The sequence below is a fragment of the Festucalex cinctus genome, chromosome 4 (genome assembly GCF_051991245.1).
Source record: "Festucalex cinctus isolate MCC-2025b chromosome 4, RoL_Fcin_1.0, whole genome shotgun sequence".
Taxonomy (NCBI): domain Eukaryota; kingdom Metazoa; phylum Chordata; class Actinopteri; order Syngnathiformes; family Syngnathidae; genus Festucalex; species Festucalex cinctus.
Window position 1 is genome coordinate 17149377 of NC_135414.1, and position 15936 is coordinate 17165312.

The 15936-nt window shown below is 40.3% G+C and overlaps 1 long non-coding RNA gene across 2 annotated transcripts in view; it reads left to right on the forward strand.

Moving 5' to 3' along the window:
* Nucleotides 1-15936, forward strand: part of LOC144017622 (uncharacterized) — a 200358-nt gene that overhangs the window by 57283 nt on the left and 127139 nt on the right. For both annotated transcript variants that reach the window (XR_013283222.1, XR_013283221.1), the window contains exon 2: nucleotides 9484-9577. This is a non-coding gene — a long non-coding RNA (uncharacterized LOC144017622). The remainder of the gene's footprint in view (nucleotides 1-9483; nucleotides 9578-15936) is intronic.

The following is a 15936-nucleotide window of genomic DNA, read 5'->3' on the forward strand; positions in this document are numbered from 1 at the left end:
TGCTGTGGTGTTTCTACTGTTTTAGTCGTCTCACCCCCGTAAAAAAAGAAAAAAAAGGGAAAAAAGAAAAAGAAATGGGGTACACTTGCTTGAAATTCTTGAAATTTGAACTTGTCTTTGAAACGGTAACTACATCTACTTCTAGGAACGCATAAAGTGTGTTTTCTAACCTATCTAGCATGGTTTCAATGAGAGAAAAGTGAAATTTGTCAAGTGTGTGATGTACTGTTCAAAAACTGTGGTCATTTAATAGCATATAAAGTCATGTACAGTAAATAAGGACTTTACCACCTCTTCAGGAAATGCTTGAACATTGATTTTGAAAGTGCCTGAATTTGTCCTTGGTGAAGGACACCTTCACTGCAGAGCCAGAAAATAAACACATTGTTATACTGTAAACATTGTAATGTTGAATATTCTCTTGTCTGCACCATTTACATAGTCGTCAGGCGTCATGTATGTAAACAGCAACGGGGCGGGTGCTCCTGTGTTGCATGAGGTTATCATCGGAGGTGTCAGGTCACTCCAGCCAGGTCTGCATGGTGGCACAATGGAGGTCAATTTGCACCCCATTTGAGATGCAGGTTAGCAGATGTGTGAGAATCGCTTTTGTGTACGCGATGGTCCTCACCCACTCGCATGTGCACACACACTCCCCACACTCCGGACAGCCTCCATTGTGAGCTGTGAAAGTTGCATGATTGCATCTGCATCTGAATGCTTGTAGAGGAAACACTAGCTTTCACTGCTGATCCCCCTGATCCTAGTTTGACACTTCTTCCATGTCTTTGTCCCCCCGCACTCGTTCCACCCTCTTCCTTTTTTTTTTTTTTTTTGAAAAAGCTTGTAGAGTTCTTAGTTTTGTCCCCCACTTGTATTGAATATCAATTGCTATACCCGTGCGTTCCGTTTCTGTGACTTTTAATACCTTTTCTGTCGATGTTCATCTCATTCCTGGGTTATTTCTGTGCTGTCGCGGTACCCTTGATGAGTACTGAATCAGCATGAAGCCCATGAGTGGGAGAGGAGGGTGGTGGTGGACAAATCAATGTGTTCAATGTTTGCTCGGACGGAGGTACTGAGAGTCAGGATGGGTGAATAGATATATTGATGGGTGTCTGGTGATTGATGGCTGTATTGATTAGCAGTTTTACTGGGGGTGTAATGGCAACGTGACACAATGCCAGTGCTTTCATTCTCCCTACATCAAAGTCCTAACATTAGAACAACCATTCATATTCTTTTATTGTTAAATACTGTATTTTTTATTTAATCACAGTGATTAATGTACTGTTTGACAGACAGGTGAAAGTGTTTGACACCAGTTGGTCTGGAGAGATTAATTTCTTCATGGTAGGAAGGTTGATGGATAAATGTAGGTGGGATATAAAGTGATGGTAGGGGAAGTGAGGGGGCTGGAGATAAAGAACAGAAGGGCCGTGCTACCGCCAGAGCCTCACGCTTCCCTTGGGACCCCGCAGTGTGTCGGTGAACCCCAGGGGGTGTGCAAAGGGTGGGCCTCTGGTTGTAGAGGAGAATGCAAAGGGCTTGGCCTTAAGGTTGGGCTGCCCTGTGCAACACTCCCTTATTTACTAACAGAAATGCCAGTGCAGATGGCCATGTGTCAAGGATGGGGGAGTTACAAGCTTGAGGCCAGCGCACCTCTGGTGGAGAGGTTTTATTGCAACTATTTCCCAGAAGATCATCAGAGGACATGGCAGGTTAAGGGTACTCTCACACACTGGTGCGTTCGGAAATTAATTGGAGCTGAGCACACTATGCCTCCCTAAACATACGTACTCTCCGTGTAGTGAACGAACTTCAGAGTGTATTACCGAATGCACACTAAAATAGGCTCATAGACAGGTCTACATGGCGGCCATGTTGGCAGGGGTGACTGTCCCATCAAATGTAATGGAAAGCATGGACGCTTCTTAACATTGCCACCGGCACATAGCTCAAAAGGAGCGTGTCATATGTATTCATATCCTTGGCTGTGTACAGGAATGAGTACTCATGTAACACGTCTCTTCAACATGCTATTAATTTTAAACAGTCTACAATTGAGTTTTTTTTTTGGATAGGGTTGGGTTAAACTTACGGTACATTTCAAAGTGTTTCAAGTTTTTTTTTTAATTTATATTTATTTATAATAAGTTTGTACTTTAATGGCCCTTTTTAGGCCATGAAATAAGTACAAATAATAATTTTGTACCTAATGAGCATTTTTAAGCCATGAGAAAAGTATGAAACAATAATTTTGTTCTGTACTTTTGGCCACAAAAATTTTTTGTATGAAGTTAATCAGTATAATATTGAACTAACCATAAACCAAATAAAATAATCAATGTTTAAAATGACCGAAAATGACTGAAAAGTTAACACTATATTCATGACAGGTCATATTCCCAGTGGTTAATTAATATGTGTAACTAACTAGCCAAAAAAAAAAAAAATCCACTATGTGGTAAAATTTAGTTCTCCCTCATCGTCAAATGTGTGAAATGGAATCAAAAGAACCTGTGATCTTTCACATTTTACAGCACAACCCTGTGATCAGTTGGCTGTTTGGGATAAGTCACCTCATTTTCCAACATACCCAGGGTGGTGGGTTGACCATTCCAAATTTTGACTCGACCATTTGGTGGAAATGTGGCTAATGACAGTTGCAGGAGCAGCGGTACACCAACTCGAAGAGAAGATTGTGTACCATGTTTTGGCATTGAGTGTTCCATCAGATGGCAGACTCCCATGGTGGGAGCAGTCTGGACTGAGCCTCCCGAGTGACCTCTGATTGATTAAGAGGCCATTTCTGGCACTTGGCTGGCCTCAGGCACCATTTGTCACCTGACAGCGCTGTCCTGTTGAGAGGCTCCTTTTCCTCCAGTCTACATGAGGACCTTTTCTCTAAATCCCCAACTTGGTCAGATCCAGAGGGGCCACCCATGTCAAAAATGTGGCCGCTCACTCTAATCTCAGTCTTCTGGACTATTGTAAACCCCAACAACACTTAATGCTCGACAATGAGACACTTTCTCAACTGTGATTTCCTCTATTCTGTAAGCGAAAATGATGCTAACGCAACATTTGGAATGAAATAAAAATTTCTACATGATAACACAATCATTATGATAATCATTGAGAAATAGGAACTGAACAACTACACATTTCCTGGCAGAGACATGGCAAAGTGGAGCTCATAATAACATCAAATGGAAAAGTGTCTAGTTTCTATTTGGCTAACTTTCTTGCGAGTGTCACAGTAAACAGCACATTGTAAATGGTCCACAATCTTATTGCAAAAGGGCAACTGTGCAGAATGACTGTCAAGCTGTCACAGTAACACTTATCCTGCAGATTGCACATTTGACTGGGTATCTACTTTATGAAAATATATTCATCAGCAGAGGTCATAGAAAGGTGACACATTTCTTTGCTGCCAACATGATAAACGCACAGGCCATAGTGCTGAAATATAACTATATTTAGTGGTGAAATGACCTGTGCTGCCTACTCACATTGCTGTTCCCGCCTCCTTTTTTTTTTTTTTTTTTTTTTTTATAAGAGCATTTTGCTGATAAGGGGAGGGAGGGAAATCTACTCCGTCATAACATGTTTTCTGCTCTGAATTTAAGGAAATGACAAAATCTACATTACTTTGATGCAATCCTGCTGACTGTCACATTTACTCAAGGCGATGCATGGAAATGTATGAAATAAATTGTGCAATAATGTAATTTTATTTATTGGGGTTTTCTCAGGGAAATGAGAAAGCTAATCTTATTCATAGCTGGTGCTGTGAGTAATTTGCGGCCAGCGATAAGCGACCACATCAGCATGAACTGCTGACGATAAAGTGACACACGTGACATTTCCAACTCATTATTTATTGATCCCATTTCATCTGCTGTCTAAATGTTTTAATCTGCTTGGCCATCGGCGTGCACGCATGGAAGAAAGAGAAATGCTCCTGGATGTGAGTTGACGGTGATATCGTTGCCCTCTGTCTTATTCATGAAATAGATAATGATGTGCTCGTAACGCGGTGCCATCTTGACCCCATTCTAACAATATTTCCACCAATTAAGAGCATCACTTCAGGCCTTGGTTTCAAACGGATATTCACTTCAAGTTCCGTAAAGTGGCAATGACTATTTGAATTGGATACAAGACAGAGAAGATTGTTAACACCTCCAAAGAAAATCATCAAATAGATGAAAATGTGGCTTCAAAATTGTGAAGTTTCAATCTGTTGCCTCCATTCTCAAATAAGAACATGATCAGTGGAACCTCGAGCTACAAATGTGACGACTCATACGAGTTGTGCATAAAAAATTCTTAGAAAAATGGTTTAAACTGGAAAGCCATTGTTTATGTAGGCTGAAGTTCCGCCTCCAGATCCTTTAACATCCAATCACAAATGATTGACATGATAGCCTAATAGAAGTCCAAAATCCTTTTATTTTCTTAAGAAAATAACATCTCAAATATGTATGTTATTTATTAAATTGTAGCATCTTTTTAATTAACACAACAAACGTTTAATGTCGATATAATCACGTCAAATTACATCCATGTCGCGAAGCGGAACTTCCACGGACGCACAATACATTCACCCAATTGCAGCTTTCAGAAGCAGCTGCGTATCATGAATGAATGCAAAGTAGGTCTCACGACGGCTTGTTGAACTTCTGCTCAACTAAACAAAGCACTAAACAGTCAGAATGGTTTCTAAAAAAAAAAAAAAAAAAAAGGAAATTGTTCAATGGAGTGTTCGGAAGCACTTATCATAAATGAGTGTAAAGATCTGTGCTGTGCTGTTAAGGAGAGAGCTCGACGGTGATAGCATGAGCGAGACAATCAAAAAGTATTTGTTTTCCCACAATCCCACATTTTCACCCCAAAATTCCCTGTTAATTTCAGAATCTGTGGGTTAGGACTCATATAGTTCCTATTCAAAATTAAAAACGTTCAGCACATTCAATTCACCTTACCATTGGATCTGATATATATTTCACCCATGAAAAACTTTTTTTTTTTTATTTTTTTAACGCATAGCTACATTTCGGATCCACAAATTCCCCATTCATTTCCAGTAACACATTCAAATATTTGTACTTATTCTACATTAAAAAAAAAAAATTCAGCTCATATAGTTCACTTTGGGCAATGATTTTCAACATCCCCACAATTCCCACATACCAAAAATTCTGCATTTTTCTCCCACATGTTGCAAGTTTTTCACAATATATATATATATTTCATTCCACTGTTTTCGTTTTCACCAACATTTTGCCCATTTTCACTTCTACCATTCAGTATTGTTCAATATCATTCAAATCAATCAATACCAAAACATCTCATTCCACATATTTCAACATTCCACCTCATTCGTTATCATTACACATTTCTGTTTTCATTCAGTATTCACATGCAAATTGCTTCATCTAGTTTGAAAAGAAATTGATAATGATGATGATGATGATGATGATAATAATAATAATTATTATTATTTTTATTTTTTATTATATTGTACTGCTACTACTACTACTACTACTACTACTACTACTACTACTAATAATAATAATAATAATAATAAACACCTTTCACAAAAAACAAAAACAGTTTTCCCATGTTAATATGGAAGAAGACTTTTTTTTTTTTGAGTGGAGCTGTAGTTCTCCTTCCTTTTTCCACCTTCTTAATTACAGTTAATGAGCAATAAATAGTATGTTATTCTAAGTGTTTTGTTTAACTTATTTTTGTATTCCATTATATGTAGTTTTAACCACAAACTCGCAAAAAAAAAAAGAAAAAAAAAAGTGTAACTTGGTTTTGTGGCTGGAAGAGATTCATTTCTTTTACATTCATTTTGATTGGAAACTGGAATTATGAAAGTTTCGGGTTACAAACGTGCTCACAGAACCAATTAAGTTTATTACTTGAGGTTTCATTGTATTCCACTGAAGCAAATCTCTGAATTCACTTTACAGTGTCTTTATCGTGGTCTTGTTGTCCACGGGCCTCACTTGTAAATGATAATAAAGAATTTCCTCTATTTTCTATGCCTTTCATTGCAGCATCAATCCAATAATATATCTGCTTAAACCGTCAGTGTAGTTCCATTAATGAGCACTTAAGACTGGAGCAGATTATACACGTCGCACCGCCAGAGATGAAGCTAATGAGCTGACAGAGTAGTCGACATTTTCAGGAAGGAAGGATATGACTTGGTGGAGGGTGGAGAAGGATGTGCAGGGGGGGTTAAAGTGTCACCAGGAAAGGAAGCGGCACAAAGGTTGCTGCGTTCACACGCTCTCGCGTTTGGTCTATTCCGGTGTGTCATGGCGCTGGCACACACATGGCATGCGTAGACACAAAAAACACATGCAAACAGGTGCGGTGTGTGCCGGTGACGGTATGGTGAGCAGCTGTGTGGGTAGGAGCTTCTTGCGCTTGCATTCTCTGACCTTACCACCGGATATTTGACGCACACACAAATACAAAAGTCCAAAGGGCAGCTGCATGGTGCCAGTCATGGGGGCCCCCCCAACAGGCAACTGCACACGCGCTCAGAAAATGTACTGTCTCCTACATGATATTTAATCTTTACAGCAAGCCTGGCCAGCACAGCTCATTCCAAATCCGAGGGAATTTGTTACCATTCGGCCCTCGTGCTGACTCCAAATGGTCTCATAGCCTGCCAAGGGGAGCACACTTATACCTCTGCTGCTGACCCAAATATTTACCTACCCCCTTCGCCAACCCCAAGCTCCAGTCCAAAAGCCCAGGCATAAAAAAATAAAAAAAATTAAAAAAGAAGATCCCACCTCCCAAGCAGGCTGCCAGTCGCCAGTTAAGTCTTCCTTGGAGTTGGACGCTATCTGGGATTTAAGCGAAAAGCCCTTTATCCAGGGACTTTTGTACAAGCTGGGGCCAGCAAATGTCTCATGTCAGCAAAACATTAAATGCTACAAATGGCATCTTTTCTGCTCCACAGGGGTCGCCAACAAACTTTGGTGGGGGGGAAGGCCACAAATGTGTAAACATCAATTTACAAGACTTTGGAGGTTGGGCTGTTTTGTTTACTTATTTATGAGATTTATTCCTTTGCTGATTTTATTAGTCTACATTTTCACGCTGGATTTTATGTGTGTGGATGTATGTAAAGGCATCATGCTTAGCTTGAGTGTTTAGTACAGTGGTTCTCAAACTTTTTACAGCAGTACCACTGTAAGATAATGCACACTACAGTGAGCATCAAAATTGTGCTTGAATATAGTAAAATTAAATACAAATAGCTGAATGATGATTCAATTAAAATATGTTGCACATGCAATTTAAATACATCTTCATTTCACATAGTTAGCACAGTCAGAAAAAAAAATACCGACCTGTTTTCCATTCCAGCTTCGGTCGCCTGATTGTTGTCACGGATTCACAGGGGATATTTCACTCGGAGTTGCCTCTGGAGATTACGCCCGTCTTCCAAACAATGGTGGAGTACGGTCGCCAAATTTTCTGGACTCGTGCGGTCAAAGTTAGTCTGCCAAGTCACCTTTGTTCAGATTAAGGTTCCTCAATAGCTTTTTTTAAGTTGAAAGATAATCTAAAAGTACTTATTTCTGCAGGCACTTAATGTGCAGCACATTGATTCCGTCAGTCCTGACAGACACCGGTTTTCTGACGAATGACGAAAAAAAAAAAAAAAAAAAAAAGACGGACTAAGCAGTGACGGAAGTGGGTTTTCACTGTAATCGTCACTAACCGGGTCAAGTACCAACGTTGAATGACGAGTGGTGGACGGTCAGAATGCCCACCTCTGTCGGTCCTAAAATAGTGGTGAGAAAGTGATGGCGGAAGGGTGCTCAAATAACATGACAGACAGTTTAGTTTGGCTTGAAAAAATGACAGACTGAGGACACGGAAAGGTTCCCAGGGTGCTGACGAATGATGAATCGGAAAAATTGAGCAAATTTCTCACATCTGGTTCTGTGTTTACAAGAGCCAGCTTTTACTCTTAAAACTTACCACATTAATTCAAGTTACCGTATTCAAATTTTACCTTCTGCTTGAACAACTCACCTCAAAGAGTTATTCACCTTCGAACAATAAGTCCCAACTTATTAGCTCAGGGGCCACATTGAAGGAAATATCATAAAAAAAAAGAGATAAAATCATGGTATATAAATTAAAAACAATTGGTGTCAGTTAGCCTATACACAGATGTGCAGGCCAACCTTAAAAAGTGGGGCTCAACTGTAAATATATTGTTCCAAATAATTACACAAATGCAAATGGAATGCAGCAACACTTTGCCCTTTCCCCAGCGTCTCATAGCTACCTGTTTTGCATATATATTGTTCCCAGAATGCATTGGGTAGCGCAGTTAATGAAGTTATAGGACGTTAATCCATGTCATATGTGTTTGTGTTACCAGTAGCTGAATGTGTGTCGTATTCAGCACGTTTATGTTCGATTTGAGTTGGTCTGTTTTTATTTTTCAACACACCATAACTTTAGATTGAGTGTAAAATAGTGACATCCAGGTCAATTCTGTGTACAAGTTGATTTGCTCATCTGAAATTGTGAAATTACAAATCTATGTTTTGATTTTGGTCTGACATTACTTTTTCTTTTTCTTTTTTTTCTTTTCTTTTTTTTTTGTTTTTAACTGTATAAGATCATCTCGCGGGCCGGATTAAACCCCTTGGCAGGCCTGATCCGGCCCACGGGCCGTACGTTTGACAACCTTGCCTTAAGCGGATATATTATGTTCATTGCTCCATTGGAGAGAAGGTCTTGATTTTTCATAACTTTAAAGCCTCATTTTATATGGCTTGGCGATTTCTCTAATCCATCGAATTTGGCATGGTTGTTAAACACACTCTGTGGTGTGTCAAATTTACAAGACATATTTATTTACCTTCACTTTACGGGGTTTTTTAGCTTCCAGCCCGAAGAAATGTCACTGTGTGCTAGAGTTAGACCAGGTGTCGACACATATCTAGCTGGGGGAGAGGGTGTGTGTGAGAGAGAAAATAAAAAGAATGACCATGTATGCGGGCATGTCAGTGCCAAATTGCTGGGATGTACAAGGCAGACCAGTATGATGGAATTCACTGGAGCATCTTTAACGGTTATCACACCCACATCAGTTGCTCATCTGCATGCAGATGCTTTCAACTGCGGGGCAATGTTTATGCACACACCCACACCATGCCTGCTCACACCAGACACACGATCCCTGGACCACAAACCCACTGTTCTTGTGAGTAATACCATCGCCTAATCCACATGTACAGCCACAGACCAGACCACGTACATCTGCTCCATTTTATAAGCATCAATGTTTGTATTTACGTAACCGGTGTAAATCCTGTGCGGTGTCTCTAACGTTGTGGCTGGGAAGTGTATGCCAGCATGTAATAGGTTTAGTTTTCTTCCAATGCTGGATTTATGTGACTTCTGTTCTTTGTCCAGCTGGTTGCAGTGAGTGAGAGATCCACCCCATGCCACCTGTCCATTAATGAGGATGCATCAGGAGAGGCAGCGTGGAGGAGAGCAGCTGGAGAAGGTAATCCCGTCTCTCCAGGTCAGCCGTCAGACAAGCTCGAGCGGGCCCTACTTACTCTGGCCTAATTAGCAGGCGCCGACTGGGAAATCTCTCCCTCACACACCTAGTTTTGCAGCCAGGCGTCAACGGGTTAACTCTTTCCAGACTTCAAGCTGAACGTTTTGATCAGCTCCAACATGCTTACTCTGCAGCTTTGGTGTCACACCGTCTCAGAGGATAAGGGGAAAGATTAGAAGGCGATGGGATTAGATTGAATGCGGCGCAGTTCAAGAATTGAAGATTTCTTACATTTTTACTTTTTTGTCAAGATGGTGTCTTTATATCATCGGCAGCGCTTGTGAAGAGACACGAGAGAGTACATCAAAGAAAAGGACACCTAAATTTGAAAGCTTATATGTGACTCAAATGAACATGCACCTGAAGCATCTCATGGAACTCGGTAGTTGAAGGCAAAGTTTGCTTTAGATATTTACACTATGTGCGAGGGCTGTGCATTTAATCCAAATTCAAATACAATTTCAATTATTGCACTCCACAATTACAAAATCAGCATAATTGTTTAAAAAAAAAAGATTATTAATACAAATTTTTAAGTTGTTTAAATTTATACATGTGCACCGTTTTAACATTTTAAAATAACTAATTTAATGAATTTTTTTTAATCCAAAAGGAACTTGCATAATTCTAGTGTTTCCAGACCAAGCCCCATTTAATGGCACATCGCTCAGTTGTTGTTGTTGGGACTTCCAGCTTGTCCTAATGTCCACTATTTGCTCTTTTTTGAAAGCTTGAAATGACTGAATTCCAATTTTCAATCCAACTTCATGGTCAATTTTAAAGTACTACTGTATAACTATGTGTGTAATAATAAGACTTTTATCAGTGACCAGGCACACACATCCGCACACACTGGAGACAGCCCTGTGGTGGCGGGACAGATGTGCAATCCTGGTGTCTGACCTCTCGCATAGTCCTCCAAAACAACTCCATTTACTAGTCCCCTCCCACGCATGCTGCTCTTCAAATGTGTCTCCAACTAAATGGCGGAAGGGGGTTAGTGTATCAGGTGTCTTTAAAAAACAAACAAAAAAAAAAAACACACTAGTCAGGCCACGCTGAAAATAGAGCATGACTTTATTCAGTCTAAATTGTATCCTGGTGAAAACAGTGTGGCCTCTCAATGCACTCTCTACTTTGAAGTGGCCATTTGCGTACAACTCAGAGAGCTAATTTAATGGAACTCTATTAAGGGCTACGTTTTTAATAGGATTGATTCCCCCCTCATCCCACCCCTTGCTGTTACACAAATGAATATTCCAATACATTTATGTCCTCCAGCTGTCATTGAATAGATAATAACTTCCTGTGTGTCCCACAGGTTGGTATTTTTCTTCTGGTTAGAACAGCATTACACAACTCAGGGGTATATTCACTAAGGTAATAGTGCGAAATTTTGCACCACAACTGCACCCGCAGTTTGCGCCAGTTATCCACCTATTCACTAAGGATATTGCTCTAATCATATATTGGCGCAAACACGCCCACAAAACTGACAGCTTGGAGCAAATTTGCACCTGATTTACCACACATGGCAATGGATTTGCGCCAAGAACATGGTTGTTATAGTAACAGTTGTGAGAAAGATGACATTATCAGAAAGCGAGGTTGGACCGAGAGTAAGCGTTTAGGGCGCCATTAATTAAGCTGTACAGATCAAAGAGGACGACAACGGCGTCATTCATTCATAAAGTACAAATTATTGGTGCAATCGTATTTTAAAAAATATATATTCAGAGGTTGGCGTGGGCGTACAGTATGCATCTGGCACGCAAAAATGATGCCTCCCCACCATTGCCGATCAGCCCGGGTTACGTTACATGTCCTAAACCAACATAGAAAATGTCCCCCTCCCTCCCTCTCTCTCTCTCTCTCTCTCTCTCTCTCTCTCTCTCTCTCTCTCTCTCTCTCTCTCTCTCTCTCTCTCTCTCTCTCTCTCTCTCTCTCTCTCTCTCTCTCTCTCTCTCTCTCTCTCTCTATCTCCTCTGCGTGATCAGCCAGAGAGGGATGTGCACCATGCGTCTCCAAGCACTGCTGTCATGATCATGGTGCGGCAGGTTAATACATGCTTTCCATAAACGTTATTTGCGTCACGCAAACTCCATGTGGCTATTAGCGATGGCGTCACTGAATTAGACGCTGTATATCAGAGTCTCATTTGCATTGGGATGGGCATATTTTGCGTCAAATGTATGCAAATTACCCAATTTACATACAGGCAAATAACATGGCACATTCTGGTTGGCAGCGCACTTAGTGACGGATTTCCCCATCTGCGCGTGTTTAGTGAATTAGGCGCTCCCGGATTGCTCCATTTTCACCGGTTAGCGCGGTGCAAAGGCGACACAAACCTTTAGTGAATATGCCCCTCAGTCTCCTGTTTGTATGTCAAAGTTAGCTTCACACACACATTAGTACGTGAGACACACATGTGTATACACACACAGCTGGCAGGGATTAGAGGAGAGGAAGCAGGGTGAACACACAGTGTTTCAGAGTCAAAACAGCGCAGTTGGACTTGACCTATGACCTGCATGGATAACATCAGTATAAACACTCCGAGGTGTTTGCCCAAAAGACCAAAGAGAGAAACTTTAACTTTGATAACATTCTCCCATCCCCTTCTGAAGGTTTCTTACTTTAATGATTCCAGCAAAGTATGAGGGTGTATGATAATTAATAGCTTCCATTGCAAGGAAAAACCCTTTCTCTGCAATTTTCCCGCTGGATGGAGTGCTGAAGTGGCTCAGCTCTTAGGTTCCGTCCTACCTGAGGCTATAGACAAGTGCTATCTTGCATGTTAAATAAAGTTTCACCCCCGTTGAGCCTCTCCTCTGTGCCAATTCCTCAAGATTAATGAATTTTTCCTTTGCACTTCACGTTTATGCCTCATCCCCTCGCTCAATCACGTCTTCACGTATCATTTCCCCCTTATCTTTGTTTAGTAAGGTGATAAAATTGGAAAAATGGTCTCGGACTAAGACAAATCACTTATGGCCATCAAGTATGTTTTTGTATGTGTGTGTGCATCTGGAAGAGACACTCCTGAATATGTGTCTGTTAATTCTGTCGCCATCCTGCTGCTATCGTAGAATAAGTAGGGTCATTTAGCTGCTGCCTCAGATACCAGCAGGTGATAAGTCACACCAATGAGCCTTGCACTTGGAAATTATGTTTTTTCCCCCTCACTGCTTCTCTCTGTTTCTCTTTGAATATCTCTTTGTTCTCTTCCAAAGTTTTATGATATTCAAAATTCAGCTAATTACTTCAACAGTTGCTCAGTAGAGAGGAACTGTCGAAGTCTTGTTATTAGTGGATATGCGTAATAACAGATTAGACGATTAATTAAGCTCTGAGAATGATTTAGATTGTTAAGAATTGTCTTGAAGAAGGAAAGTGAGGTTAAAATGAGTGTACTACGAAAAACAATGCGGTTAACACACAGCATGTTCGTGACCTACTAGCTTAATAGTTAATTATTTCCTTGACCAAGATCATCACTTAATTTACTTACAGTATATGTTGAATTAATTTTGCTCATATATATATATATATATATATATATTATTTTTATTTTTTTGCCGTACTACAATAAAGTGTAATTGCACATCCATTGTAGTAGGTGGCAGTGGTGCTCTTGCTGGTAGAGAGTGAGGAAGGAGTATTAGCTCCTTTGCAAAAGTGTACTTAGAACAATTTTATAGATAAATTGTACTATTTAGAGTTAGGGGTGTGCGAAACAATTTCTTCTTCTTGGGTAACATTAAATTCACTCCCAGCCATTTTCACAGAGGCAATCCCGTTCGCTCCCGGCTGTTTTACTAGATTTTGACTGATTTTGCAAGGCCCACAGAATATTGTGTTCTATTGCTATAAAAGCATGGAATCTATCAAAAGAAAGATTAAAGTCTCTTCTTTCATCAGGAAAAAAGTATGTTTCTATCTGTTTCCGTTTTGCAGCAATTAGCAACAGAAGAGAGCTAAATTTCATCAGTTTTCACAAATCTATTTAAAATTGTAAGTAATTGAGCTTTTTTTCTAGATGGCCCTGGTTGATCTCCTTTGCTCTGCTGCCACCTGCTGGCCGTTTGTGTAAAAACTACCATTTCTGCAACCGTTCTTTGCAGTTGAGAGGCTGCATCAAAGCCTTATGTTTGCTGTAGCATAAAAAAAAAAAAAAAAAAAAAAAACGTATAAATACGCCTTTGGGACACTTAAAACATAAAAAAAAACATATTTACACGTTATTTGGAGCAAATGAGTTAAATAATTGAGAAGCACTGGTTTAATGTGAAGAAGTTTAGCTGGAACTCAAGTGCATCTGTCTTTCAGCTCTTCTGGAGAGATTATATTGCTTAAGGGTTAAAAAGGATTATCCTAAACTAAAAAGCGTTTCTGCGGGAAAACACACATTGCATTTTAATATCGAGATAATATTAAGGACTAGTAACAAACTTTCCATATCAGGCAACTACCGCACCCTAAAATGAACAGAATTAACCAAATACACGCTTAAAACTGCAGGGCAGCCAAAATTCGGCAAAATAATGTTGGGTCAAGATTTTGACCCAACACATCTTAAAAACGTCCCATATTGATGTGTTTAAGCTACCAAGAAATGGGTTACAAGGTTATCAGTATCGCTGTAGTTACAAACATGACCAACAATCAAATCCTAACCAACACTGTGGTTTCATAAATATATGGCAACAATCATTCTAAAAAATAATTGCTTCTTATTGATTGGCAAGAGGGGGTACGACCAGCGTCAAATGCCCATTGTTGACATGTTTCTCTGCAAGTTAAATGTTGCTGACTTTCCACTTTCTGGCAGCAGTAGCATTGACCTTGTTACAACAAAACTGAATGGAAGCCAGTCCTTGAAGTTACAACGAATTAACAACAGGTAATGCGTGACTAGATAATTTAATGCTGTTCAAGAAGAGCCCTACAGTTGAGAGTAGAGTGAGGACAGCAGACAAGGAGAGGTTTGCTGGGTTAATCATCCAAATTTGTCTCAAGGCGCACGTCTATAATTTGCTCATTTTTTACATAAGAATGCCAAGTATGACTTCCAAGATATACATAGTCGCCAAACTAGCAAGTTGTGCCTCTCGTGAAAGATTTATCTCATTTGGAAATTGTGTTTTCAAATATTATCCAAATAGTAAGCTACTCACCCCCAGAAAAGACATAGATTATTGTGAGCAGTTTTTCCTTTTCTCCTCTGGGCATCCTGTACAGTAGTTGGTGTGTTAGACTTCCAAATTGGCAGAGCTTTCTACGCTCCAAATTGAAGAACTACATTTTATGTGAACGTTTGCCAACTTTTATTTCTGGATATGTGATCTTGAGGTCAGCCTTTTGAAGAAATGAATACTGTGTACTTTCAAATACCCATATTTTATCTTGGTGAACGTTGCCAAAAGAGGGGCTCCTCAACTGGCCCTCGCGTATCCCTCAAAGACTTGCGGGCCACTGAGCGCATCACACGGATACAAGTTGCTGGCTTACGTGAGCATGAAGTCATCAACAAATCTATAATTGCTGCTTGCGCTTTTGTCTGTTTTTTTTTCTTTCCCTTCTTCCCTCTGTTTCGTCTGCCAGTCTGAGCCTGTGTGTACATGCACGGCTGTGACTGATGCGCAGCCAAGCCTTACGCTGACGAAGACACATGTACAGTAGGAGACAAATAAACCCGCTAATGAGTAGCCCGGTCGTGTGTATGCGAAATAACATGACCGTATACTCGCGACTCATGCCTGAGGGGGTCTACTGTGGTTTGAGGCTTTTGAACACATGCAGTGATTAGACACCAGGCCAACTGCGCTGTGTGTCAGGAGCATGAGTCGTCTCAGACAACTGAAGACTGAATGAATGCTTCAGGGTCGCTGGAGTTTCCCCAAATCATGTGCAAGCTGTGTTTTAGATGAAACACCTGTCAGCTTACAGTATGGACATGAAGGTTTTTACATGTTTATAAGGCGTGGCTTAAAATAGGCTCTTGGTTTCCTCTTCTCTTCATCTTGTCCTTATCATTGGGCTAAAAGATGAAGTAGGGAGTTGCTTTTGGTACATAAAGACACACATGGAGGATTCAATCTCGGTGAATACAGATCATGTCTTTTTATTTGTGCTTTCACCATATATTTCACCAACTGCACCTTTCACTGTTTTGTGGAATGAAGCAAAAAGTCTGATCTGACTTGCGTCTCCACCAGGTAATGCCGAGATTGGCTGGCCTATGTCCATTAGGCTCCCAAAGCCTAAAACAGAGCTGGATTGGTGTCTTCACTGGATTG